General features: G+C 39.2%; 1 protein-coding gene across 2 annotated transcripts in view; it reads right to left on the bottom strand.

Moving 5' to 3' along the window:
• LOC118162054 (cadherin-20-like) overlaps positions 1-12687 on the bottom strand; it is a 91893-nt gene that overhangs the window by 22609 nt on the left and 56597 nt on the right. Inside the window, exon 2 of one of the 2 annotated variants that reach the window (XM_035317973.1) lies at positions 6208-6333. The exons of the other annotated variant lie outside the window; for it this stretch is intronic. The gene's annotated coding sequence lies outside the window, so the exon portion shown is untranslated. The remainder of the gene's footprint in view (positions 1-6207; positions 6334-12687) is intronic. 2 annotated transcript variants of the gene reach the window in all.

Raw genomic sequence — 12687 nt, 5'->3', positions numbered from 1 at the left:
TTGCTTCCAGGTGAAGAAGAAACATACAGCCTTGGTATCATTTTGTTTCTTTCTCTTTGTGGGAGAAATCTAATTAAATATTTGCCATCTGAAATTTCAGAGAGGGGAAAGAGGAGAAGTAGAAAATAAAGAGCAATGGGAATAAGCACCAGTGCTTATAAGAGGTCAATATTATGATACTGCGTGATACATCATCTTTAGTTAATAATAATGAAAAAGAAGGCTCTGCTGTTGTGAGGTGCTGGAAAAGGTGAGAATTCCTTGCTGACCCTTGTGATTAGATTAATCACTGAAGCATGAGTTTTATTTTCTTCCTTTTAACTGAAGAATTATTTTGTCTCTTTAAAAAATCTAGCAGTAAATATTTCCTTTAATTTCTTCCATATTTTCCAGTATTTTATTCCATGTTTTCTTTTTAAATTTGGGGGAAGCATAAAGAAAAAGGATGGATCTATTTTTACTCCATCAACATAGTTCAATCTCAGCAAAAAGCCTGATCTTGTGCCCACTGAAAAATGATGGGATACCTAGGTATTATGTTCTGCTTTTTCTCAGGCTGTGTAACCTACATTTTTGAAATCTCTTGCCAAATCAATCAATCCACATGGAATTTACCCTCAGGTACTTCAGAAACCAGCGATAGCTAAAACCTTTGTGATTACCTTCACAAGCTTATAGAAGATGAGCAAGTTCCTAGAGGACTGGCAGAGAAAAGTCATTATACCTACATTTAAAGGGGGGTGAGAGGGATAGGAGTAGTGGGAAGCAATCCAGTGAATTATATAGGGCCTTCATCCTAACTGCAGTACTTGGAAATTTACTGGAACAAACAACTGGTTTTTATGTACTTAGAGGATAATGAGGTACTAAGGAATAAACAGCTTGGCTTTGCAAAGAACAAGTTGACAACAAAGCAGCCTGATCTCCCTCTCTTTGGTAAGATGACTAGCCTAGCAGATGCAAGATGAAGAAAATGCAACACATCTTGATTTTCTTAAGATATTTTACGCAGCTCCACAACTCATTGTCAAAGGCAAGATAGAGGAATATGGCCAAGGTGAAATAAGAGTAAGGCAGACTGGAAAATACCTCAAAGAGCAGCTAGCAGCTCAATTTCTCAGCTACTGGGAGTCAACACCAAGTGGCCCTCCACGATTTTGAGCAGGGTAGATTTAGATTAAATATAAGGAAGAAATTCTTCACTCAGAGGATGGTGATGCACTAGCACAGGTTTCCCAGAGAAGCTGTGGATGCCCCATCCCTGGGAGTATTCAAGGCCAGGCTGGATGGGGCTTTGGGCAACCTGATCTAGTGGGAGGTGTCTGTGCCCATGGCAGGGAGAATGGAACTGGATGATCTTTAAGGTCCCTTCCAACCCAAACCATTCTATGATTCTATGATGATTTTGCTTCATGTCCACTACTATTCAATATTTATGTTAACAGCTTGGATGATGCAGTATAAAATATGTGGATGACATCAGGCTGGGAGATGTTGTAAGCACTTGGGAAGATGGGGTTAGAATTCAAAATGATCTTGACAAATTGTAAAAAGGGTAAGAAATCAATATGAGAAAGTTCAATAAGAACAAGTAGAAAATGCAAGCCTTAGAATGGCAAAATCAAATGCCCAGGCATATGGAGATGAATAATGGCCGAGTAATCAGCATTGCAGGAAAGAAGCTGACCAAAAACCGAATAGGAACCAGCACCTTGATGCATGGGTTGTGGTAGAAAAGCAAAATGCCATTCTGTTTTCTATCAACAGAATGTCATGTCTGTTGCATGTTTCATTTGTGAAGCACTTATATTGGCATCTGCAGCATAGAAAGTCAGCATATCACAGATTAAAGATGTGGCCAGACTCCCAAGATGCTCCCAGGAAGAAAGCAAGAAATTGGAACAGTAGTCCAGAAAAACAGCACTTGTGAATCGGTTATAAAATTGTATTTGCTGAGTCCAGAAAAAGAAGATTTGGGAGATGGCATAAAAGCAGACTTTAAAAAAGTGTAATATATATTAACAAGTGTAAAAAGAATGGTGATCTACTTTTTTTCTTAGTTTCCAGGAACAGTGGAAGGTGCAGTAAACTTACTTTGAATTTAGGTTAGAAGCAAGTCAAACCTTTAGTATAAGGTGGGTAAAGTATTGGCAGAGATGACTGATAGAAACCGTGAAATCTGCACTTTTGTAGCTTTTAAGAAAAGGTTAGAGACTAGGCTATTAGAAATTGTTTGGTGACTTTTGATCTTGTATCAGAAGCAAAAGACAGAAGGAATTTAGAAAAGTCCTACATTTCTATGACCCCCAAACTTATAAAATCACATCTTACAGTGTAAAAAGAAAACACACAAAAAGAAAAAAAAAAAAAGAAGAAAAACACACACACACACAAAAATACTTCTGAGTGCTCTAGTCTTCCTCTATCACCCTTTCCCTTCCTCCTCTGTTAGCCTGAATCCGTATCTGCTGTGAATAGCCTTTAGTAGGTAAGTACTCAAACCAGTTGCTTTTACTAGGTTGTGGATAATAGTTTTAAGCATATGTGAACATAACAGATGAACCCTAGGATGATCAGTGCTTCTCATGATAATTAGAAAAAATATGAAGAAAAAAACCTCATGCTTTACTTGATCATCGTAAGTAATTGGTCTTTCAAGGAGGGGAAATGACCAGAAGGTGCTTGGCTGTGATTGCTTTACTATGAGGCTGACTGGGAATAGTACCTTCACCACATCTGCACTCTGATTGTTCCCACAGGTCTCCACTTCTATAACAGCACTAATTTCATGACAGGCAAATCAGATCCAGAGCCTTTTTTTTTTTTTTTTTAAGATTATCCCTTCAAGTAGAAGGTTGTACCCTTGTTCTCTGAATAAATATTTTTGAGTATATTTGTGGTGTAGAGTACTCTGTAATCTCTCTAGCCACACTAAGCTGTCACCTTATTTCATAAAATAATCACCAAATGATGTTGTATTGATTCAGAGGAGGCTCCTCTTTCTGTATATTTTAACTGAAACTCTAATAAACTCCAAGTTAACATACAAAAGTGCTAGCTAGGCTGAACTCCCTGCAGCTTTGTAAGAGACCCTTCTTCCCTGTTACCTTCCAAATCCCTGTATGAGAAGATAAGGACTACCCACCCACTTTTCTTATTGATTCCTGCCTCAGAATATAAGTTCACAGTCTAAGTATCCAAGTGAAAACAATAAACCAACCCTTCCTGTTAAAACAGATTTTCAGTAAAACAAAGTTTGAGCCGCAGTGACTCCATCATAACTTGTACAACATCATGGGTTACACTAAGACAGTCCTCCTTCCATTAGTCAGTTAAGATATCAGGGAGTTGCTAGCTATTTCTGCATTTTAAAAATGATCAGAACTTACTGTAATAGTAGGTGCCCTTTCTCATGTCCTATAAACTTACTTTTCTCTTTATCTAAATTCACTTACAGCTGGCATTGATTCACTATACAGTCTTAGAGCAACGCCCTACATTATTGCATTTGATCTTGGATGTGCCTTGTTTCCATAGCAAGCAAAGTGTTTCTTTGTGCAGAAGACCAAATTTTCCCCTAAAGTCTCTGACCTAGTCTCTAGTTTTGTACAGATTTTGCACAGGACAAATTTTACATGCTTTGCCTATTTGCACCTTCCAGTACAAATATTCATGTGAACAGCGCCATGAAGATACGACCTGCACTTCCACAGAGGCACATAGAAGAATTACAACACCTCACCATATATTTTGTAGGCACAAATGTAGCTTTTGCATTCAAAAGGCAGAGTTAGATGTCTATATTATATCATTTGTGTCCATTAGCCTATTAGTTGTCTCATTAGCAAGAATGAATAACTGCAGGCATAAAATAGGTCTGAAGAGACTAAAATTTTATTCAGGTACTATTTATATTACTGTGACATTCTTTGGGATCGAAATGCAGTGTAAATTCATAGTATTACCTGTCAAGAATCTATCACCTCATCTCCAGCCACTAGAATATCTTTCCTTCAAGAAATACTTTTCCTGCCAATCAGAAGATAATAAGCAAAATACAGCCTAAATGAAATTTTCTACTTTTTAATGTCAGAGTGATCTCAACTTGCATAATAGAAGGGGATTGGGTTTTTTAATCAATATTTGATTCACCTAAAATAAAATAGTATAATATAATGTAATAAAACATACTATTAAGTAATGTAATGCAATATAATATGACACATATGGAACGCATAGTGTCTGCTTTCCCTAGAAGATATGACACGCTTATGAATATGCATCTTTCGGTGTTACTAGGAAGGGCAAACCCAATACACATGAAACTCACATCCGTAACTACTTGGACAGCTTCAGTGCATGGGGACCATAAGTCACCTTTAAGTACCGGGTTTGAGACACATTGAGGAAATGATCAGATTTGATTAAAGTCAGTTGCTGCTAATTTCTAGATAAATATTGAAGGTAGAGTAATAAACCAGTGAATGTGACTGACTCAGAAAACCACAGAGAAAAGATGCATTTTCAGGATTTAAATAGAGAAGTGTTACCTGGCAAAACTCGTCCAGGGAGAGCATTGCAGGCTGCTCTTGTGACATGTCGATATGGTGAGCTGGGCTGTCACGTTTCTGTTCAGAGACAGCCTCAAGCATCACCATCCAAGGCTGGAACAAGGTTTTCTGCTTGTCCTTCACTTTGTCTAGAAGACCTCTATGCCCACATACATCTTCCACCTGCCCCAGCTGGTAGAGGTACTATCGGGGGTCCCAAAAGATCCCCTTCTCCAACCATTTTGAGAGATGAAGGACCCTCTTGCTGATACCCTGGGCAAAAGTTGGGCACCCTGGGCAGTTCGTACACTTAATATTCAGGCAGAGGAAGGCCTTCCTCACCAGGAGCTGACCCGAGGGCTGTGCATCCCTGCCTGCGGAGGTTTCAGGGTGCCCCTGTGACAGGGTCACAGTACCATGTGGGGCAGGTAGCTGGCTGGGAAGCCGGAGAGATAGCCCCAGCTGAGCAGACTGCACAAAATAATCACTGCTCCTTGTCCCATGCCAGAGGAGGGACGAAGAAAGTGAATATTTTCTTGTGCAGGAGCTGCACTGCTCCATTTGTGGAGGCTTTCACCTGTCTCTGCAGCTTTCCTTAAAGGACAAAGGAGTTTTTCTTTAATGACCTTTCCCACACACCATTAATTTCAGTGGGTGGACTCTGTCGGAGTAGTTACTAGTCATTTTGCTATGAAGAAAATTGAATAAACTACAAAAATGTGAACAGTGATTTGGAAAGAAATACGTCAAGGACAATAAAACTTTTGATTTCTGGTTTAACATTCATTCAGTATTTCAAGATTAGCTGTAGTGTCTGTCTAATGCTGTTAATTGGCATAACTGAGCTTCATTCACTGTAACTATTCTTTTTCAAACACATATATTGCTATATATCCCCCATTTTGTTTTCCCACAAGGCACATTTCAAAACAACGTGCTGTTTCGGATGCGATACTGTATCAATCTGATTATTTCGTACATAATAAGATATGCCCTGAGATAGAGCACTGCAAGATATTTATTTAGAAGGACACCTTTGATGTTATGTGAACTAAAGAAATCTTTAAATTCTACTGAAATAAAAGTGAAATTCAGTGTCACTATAATCAATCTTGATCCACTGCAGAAGTCAGGGCTCCGTACAAGTGCCATTCTAATCTACTTCCAAACACAAGTTTCCAACTAGACAGTAAAGACACGCAGATTAGCTCTTTGAACAAGAATTTTCTGAAAGCACAAATAGAAATGTATGTGCCTAACGCCTATTTTACAAATCAACTTTTCAATTAGAAGAGTTTTACAACTTGTTTAAGAATAACTTGTCCATGTCACTGTCAGTCTTAAGTAATGTATGGGTTTAAAATTAGAGCCTCCTTGAACAGACTTTGAAGAGCAAATAATGGAATTATTCCAGAGCCTTTTATATGGATACTGATGACTGCAACAGACAGCTACTTAATATTTCTGAAGAACTGTTTCAGACAGCTTGTCCAGATCTTAGAGAACACAGCAGAATAATTTGTTTCTTACCAAGACAAAAGTACAATGCTTTCTAGATCTTTCCAATTTTCAAGCAACCCACCACATTCAATGAGAAGCAATGTAGAAAATATACTTTTTGCCACAGAGAAAAAGAAATAGTAGCTTTACAACATACCTTTCACTATGTTTGCACTTCCCTGTGCTCCTGCCGCTCAGTTTACACACTGCCTCTCTCTTGTGCACTCCCGGACAGTACAACAGGCACTTCAGCAGCTCTGTCCTCTTTTGAACACAATCATCTCTAAAGAAAAAGTTTCATTTGTATTATAGTATGCGGCAACTTTCAAGGAAAAAAAAAAAAGACATCACCACAAACCAATCAGAATATTCTTTGTCTGAAGATCTAGCCTCTTTCTCAACTGGTGCACTAATATGTGAATGAGGCCAGTAATCCATGAGGTGAGGTATATAGAAGCCATTCACTAGAAAATATGCTGAGAGAACATAAGCTACATGGGTGGATGGTGGGAACAATAGCAAACATTTCATGTTGAGGTGGCTGGGAATGAATAATGCATGTGTTGGGGAAACAGTTGCCCCATTCTGGCATGGGGAGGATGGAAAGAGTGGGCGTGGGAGGTATTTTCCTGATCGAGTTAGCATTTCCAATTAAAATCATCATCTGCATAGACCCAGAAGACATGGTATGAAGATAAAACAATGCGCAAATATCCGAGGGGGAACCAATTACTGTTATGTGAACCCACTAAGAAAGAAGCTCAGATGCAAAAATAATATTTTACGTAGGGAGGCAGACATACACAAATGAAATGAAAGGACCAAGAGAAACGTTAGCATGCTATGTGTTCTTTTGATCTGATATTTTTTAGATATGCCATATAAATGAATACTTCGTCTTAGCTGAACCACCCTTTCAAATTATTGTTAATTAAGTAATAATCCCTGAGAAATCTGTCATTACCAACAGTTAGGAACTGGTTTATTATGTTTGCCCCAGGCTATTAATGCTCAGACACAATGGCCACTAATTGCAATAAGAACGAATTTCCCTAGAATTATATATACATCTTCTCATTATCTGAAGGCATATTTTTGTTTTAAAACTTTGCTTTTTAACTTGTGTAACTTGAGCATTGGTCAGTCAGAAATTCTCTAATCATTCCTCACAGAAATCATCATTAATGAAAAGGAAGCAGATTTTCATTAATGTTTTACATTATTAAGTTTTTGTTGCAGACAACAACAGCAGAGGTTATAATCCCTATAAACAATGCATCAGCTCCAAGTCTAGCAGTGCTAGCAAAAGCATTTTCAATCAATGCAATGAGCTTTGGATCAGTCCCAACAATTCCTTTAAAAACAAGGGAGGGGAGGGGTGCCTGTTGTTATTTTCTGAGCTTGCATTACAACTCTTCTTCCGTAACGCATTATTAAAGTAATGAGAAATCATTTCTGGGATGTCAATGACCAAACTATGACATTTATTTCTGTCAGTTGTTTTCCGTGTAGACAAGTCAGCTGGCCATATGAATTATTACTAAGTATTGTTAAAGAGATAAATTGAGAAAATTAATCCAGAGGCAGGGAAAAAAATCTACCTGGAATTTAAAGTGATTTGCTCCACAAATACTTTCCCTCTCTGCTCAGGAGCAGAGTGTAAGGAAAAAGCCTTAAAGAAAAGCTGCCATTGTCATTGCATTTTAAAAGCATCCACATGACAATTTTAAAAGAACTGCCATTTCAGCTATTTCTTAAATAACCTCTTTCTTCCTCCATAATCATGTAATGTATTTCTTTCACCTTTTGACTAGCGCTTTTTTTTTTTTTTTAATAAACTTACACACTCATGTTGCAGGAAATTATATTTTAAAATGCTTCTCAGAGGTGTTTTATCCTAACAGTTTCATTTGGGTTGAATTAATACTGAATTCTGATTCGCAAAAATAGAGAGAGAGGAAGAGAGGGAGAGAAAGAGAGAAAAAAAAGCGTGGCTTGTACCCCAGCTCCAAAATGCACTTATCTTCAATTCACATTTCCAAATCAATCTTATGGTAACCTTTATCTGTAATAACAGAATTATTTGATACTTCTAAAACACATACAGCAGCAGTATAGTTATCTACCGGACTAGATAGTCAAATGAGTTTCCTGCCCCTTTCTTCACCAGTTCACAGTTTGTTTTCAAGCCTTCAATGCTGGTTCTCATTTGATAGTTTTTATTCTTTTATTTTCTTTTTTTGTCTTTCTTCTTTTCTTTCCTTTTTTTTTTTTTTTTTTTTTTAAGGTTCTCGTCTCTCTTTTTTTCCCATTAAGATTCGAATGGGCTGGTACCTCAGCCAATATGTCTATACATGCCTGAATAGACTTGCAGAAAAGCGGGGTCTCCTTTTGTCTGGGCCCGTATGGCTGTATGTCATTCCGCACCGATAGGCAAGGGCTTCTCTCTCTGTGGGAGATTTCCAATAATTGCCAGAACAAATTAAACTTTGGCTTATCTGTTCCTCTCTCTTTTCAGCTTGAAAACGGAGGGAACTGAGGAACAAGACCAATTTTAACTGACGACAATGCACCATGGAAATAGATTGGATACAGCTTGTGTGAAGTCACGTTGTAGTCAGCAGTGGCAGGACACTGCTTTGAGGAGTGACGTGGTGTCGGGCTATGTAGACCCAGTTGGTCCTCCAGTCTGACAAAGAATAAAAAATGAGTTGGGAGGTTGCGAGCAGTCCATATAATCACCATTGTGACAGGCAGCGATGAAGGGAGGAGTATTTCTGGTCATACTTGAGTGGACTGGGCAGCCCAGAAAAGCAGAGACAGAGTGGACTGCAGTGTGTAAAGAGGACAGACATGGCATATCTTGAAAAGAAGACATGAGGTGTACAAACAAGTTCCGATGTTCCCCCCTCCTTCCCCCCAACCACCACCACCTACATAGCTTCCCACCATTTTCCCAATCTTATGCCTCAGTCTTTGGGCAAGTGTCATAAAGTACAATGTTAACCCCCAACAGACAGGGAGAGTAATGAGGATGAGTTCTGCCCCCCCCCTCTGTGGTAAGCACTTGGCTGTCTGGGGCTGAAAAGAGTGTTTTAGGAGATAATATAGTTATCAGACACATATTTTCTATAGCAAAGAGCTGTCATCTTCCTTTGCAGATGAGATAAAGTGAGTTCAAAGTGCTTTCTCCAGGCAAAGATAGACTCAAAGCTGTGCAGTGGAAATGAATTCTTTGACAGTGTCTGACAGACAGAAATGTGAACCATCAGATTTGAAAGGGACCTTTAATTCTTGGGGCTTCTGAATGCCAATGAGAAATATTAGGATCTTCTCTTGACCAACATGATTACTGCTATCACAGAAGAATATGTCAAACACCTTTCAACATACTGTTGTCAGTCAAGCTCTAAAAAACCATCACTCACTGTAAACTATCTTCTCAGCTACCACTCTGCCTCTGTCAGGCTCTCCCAGCCTCATAGTCAATGAGAAACTAATATGAAAAAAAAATCCAGCAGCACTTAGTGTTACGTTTCCTTATCTTTTTCCCTCAAGCTCTCATGTTCCTGATCAGTATCAGAAAATCAAGAAATTATGATACAGTCATTAATGCAGACCAGGGGGTGTAACTTCAGGCTACAGGAACTGGATGCAACATCTATTGGTAAGGTCACCATACAATTCCTATGAAAATACACACATATATATATATATATATTTCCCTTAGGAAAATCTTTTTAAAGCATTGCCATAATTGAACCATCTGAATTAGAAAGGGAAAGGGCAAACACTAGACCTAAAGGCAATAAGGAAATAGGGAGTAAACTGGCAGTTGATATGGCACAGAAAAGAGGACTGAAGGATGAATGTGGGAAGAGATGTGGTGGGAGATAATGATGGGCAAGAGTAAGGTTCTTTTCTGAGAGTAAAGAAAGAGGCTGGTCTATAAAGCCTCTACACCACTCAGAGATGATTTAGAAGATGTGGGTAAGATGAGCAGTTGATATGATGTACAAAGCCCCTCTTTTTTAATGCTATAGTCCCTTAACCCAATCCTTTTTTAGGCAGCTCCTAACTGTTCAACATTTTCTGGGTTTAAGATTCACCACTCTCTGGTATGATTTGCCAAACAGCTGATCATCTTCTGCTCATGTCAGAAGGATTCTGAATATACACAGTGTTTAAACTACCAAACATTCTGAAGCAGCTTGAATAGGGCATCCAAACCAATGACCTCTGTGTCTCAGTTCCTCATTTACAAGGTAGGAATAATGTGGTAATAGCACCTCATCTCACCTGAGCAATGAGAAGATACACCTAAAATGGTGATGCCAAAATCACTAGTCATTTTGTCTGTTTTGTTATAAAGTTATGCAGAGGCTGGGGATTTGAAAACAGTTACAAACTTACACATATAGCTGGATAAAACACTTAAAACTTCAGAAGAGGAAGTAGACCATTTCAAGAGTCTTATCAAATTTATTGAGATTATTAAGACAAAATCTTCATTTGGATTCCTTCTTTGGGGGTAGCAAAGATGTGAAATATTATTGAGCTTTTATGGACTTTGGACCACTTATAATTTCAACTAATTGCAGAATAGCATGAGTTACAACACTGGTCAGAGGCCAAATCAGTCTATACTCTTTACAAAACCTCTTTGGTATCATATTTGGTGTAGAACTTGGGACAAGTGTTAGCCTAACAAAAGAAAGCACTAGGATTTTGCTATATATTTGCTTTTATACTGATAAGTTCATTCTAACATTACATGCAAAAAAAAACCACAAAAACAAAAACATAGCAAAAGAAGTGAAATCATCAGGAAAAATCAGTGGGATTGAAAAAAAGTCATATTTTCAGTCTGCAATGTCAATCATGTGAATGGCTCTTGGACCTTAATTACTTTTCTAGCTTGTGAATCTTAAACAAGCAATTTTGTTTCTTAAACAGCCCATAACTAAAATAATTACTTAAAGAGATGTTTTAATTTTAGATCATTTTAAAATGTCTCTGGAGGAAGCTATGGAAAATTCTTAACAGGTTCACTTTCCATTAGGTACTGAAGAAAAAAATTAGCAAAGTGCAATTTTTACAGTGTGATTTTCAGTTCTAAAAACTGTGAACAGTCAGCAAAACTGGAATAGCAAATCCATTCTGAATTGACTTTTTTATAGTCATAAGCCCGAGAATCCAGCTTTTTCAGAAGCACACACTTCAGAGATTCTGCACTATTTTAGCCCCATATGTTCTTGTTTCTAGCCATACTTGTTAATTGGGGCAGATAGAAACTATCCACCATCCAACAGGCTTACAGTGGAAAGGGTTATTTTTTAAAACTCTACAGAAATCATCTTCTGTTTCCCTCTGGAAAACACAGCAAAGTCAATAAAACCAACACTCCTGCAAACAAAATAAGAACTGAGGCTCTAGGATCAATTTCAGTTATTATTTATATTCAGGAAGCCTCCTTACTTAGGAGGAGTCAGTACAGGGGATTTCATGTCTATAAAAGGGGCTAGACTATCACTGGACTTTAATCAGTGCCATGGTAGAGAAATCTGAATATGGAATAAATATGTCCTTTATCAATAGGCAAATACATGCATAGAAGTAAACTTTTGCAGAAAAATAAAGGTCAGAAAGTAATTGCATGCCAGGGTGAAGTTAGGAACGACTTCTGAAGTCAATACACAGCGAAGAACAGGCAGTGCTCACTGGAGAAATGGGTACCCCTTTGCCTGCCCAGGACTGACCTCTCTTTAGAGCCTCAGGAACAGAGGGCTGTCACTGCTCCTTGTGCCACTCAATCTGCCTGGCCCGCTGCTCTAAACTGGAACACAGCTGATGGCTTCAAAAGGTGAGAGATGCCTTGCCAACCAGCCATGTGGCTCGGAAGAGAGCAAAGCTTTCCTGAACCAGCCATGTTTATCTTGTAGTCCTTTATCCTCTTACTATGGCTGTCAAAGGCTTAAAATACCTACCTGCATTCAGACCAAGTGCAGCAGTAGCCTGGCTACTTGGGTGCTGGCTGCCCTGCTGCTCCCTGTGCTTGGACATGGCTGGTCCCACCAGAGGGGTCCTCAGCCTGGGGCTTTCCTCCATGCCATCAGTCCTGGGAGGAGGCATTGGGTGCCCCTGCAACATGGCAGCACCACCAGCCACATCAGAGGAGATGAGGGGAAGAAGAGCCAGCACCCATCATGCCCTCCTGTTCCTCCTTACCCTACGCTGCTGATGGACCGGATCATTTCTTGTACTGTCTTTCCTTTCAAAAACTGAGAAACTGGGGGTGATGGCACAGGTAGTGTGGTCTCCGTTACAGTGGGTTGGAGCGAGGGATGCTGATCAGGAGAGCCTGACCTTCAGTGCATCACTTGTGCCTAAGAGCCCAGATCTCCTGCCCCTGTGATTGTGCTGTTTCTCAGCTGGCTGCTCCACAACCACTTAATTCATTGGCTGTTTGGCTTGGCTTCGACTGCAAACAAATCCAAAACCCCCTTCCCCTCTGTAGCTCTAAATTGCTTATTTTTGAACTGGACCAAAGAGGCTGCTTTTGTTCAGACACCCTAATCCTCTCTCCTGTCTGTCGAGGACCTCCTGTTCTGCTGTTCGTTGTGCTGGGGCAGAAGTG

The sequence above is a fragment of the Oxyura jamaicensis genome, chromosome 2 (genome assembly GCF_011077185.1).
Source record: "Oxyura jamaicensis isolate SHBP4307 breed ruddy duck chromosome 2, BPBGC_Ojam_1.0, whole genome shotgun sequence".
Classification (NCBI taxonomy): domain Eukaryota; kingdom Metazoa; phylum Chordata; class Aves; order Anseriformes; family Anatidae; genus Oxyura; species Oxyura jamaicensis.
The sequence above is the reverse complement of the archived record's forward strand: the minus strand, read 5'-3'. Positions and strand labels throughout refer to the sequence as shown.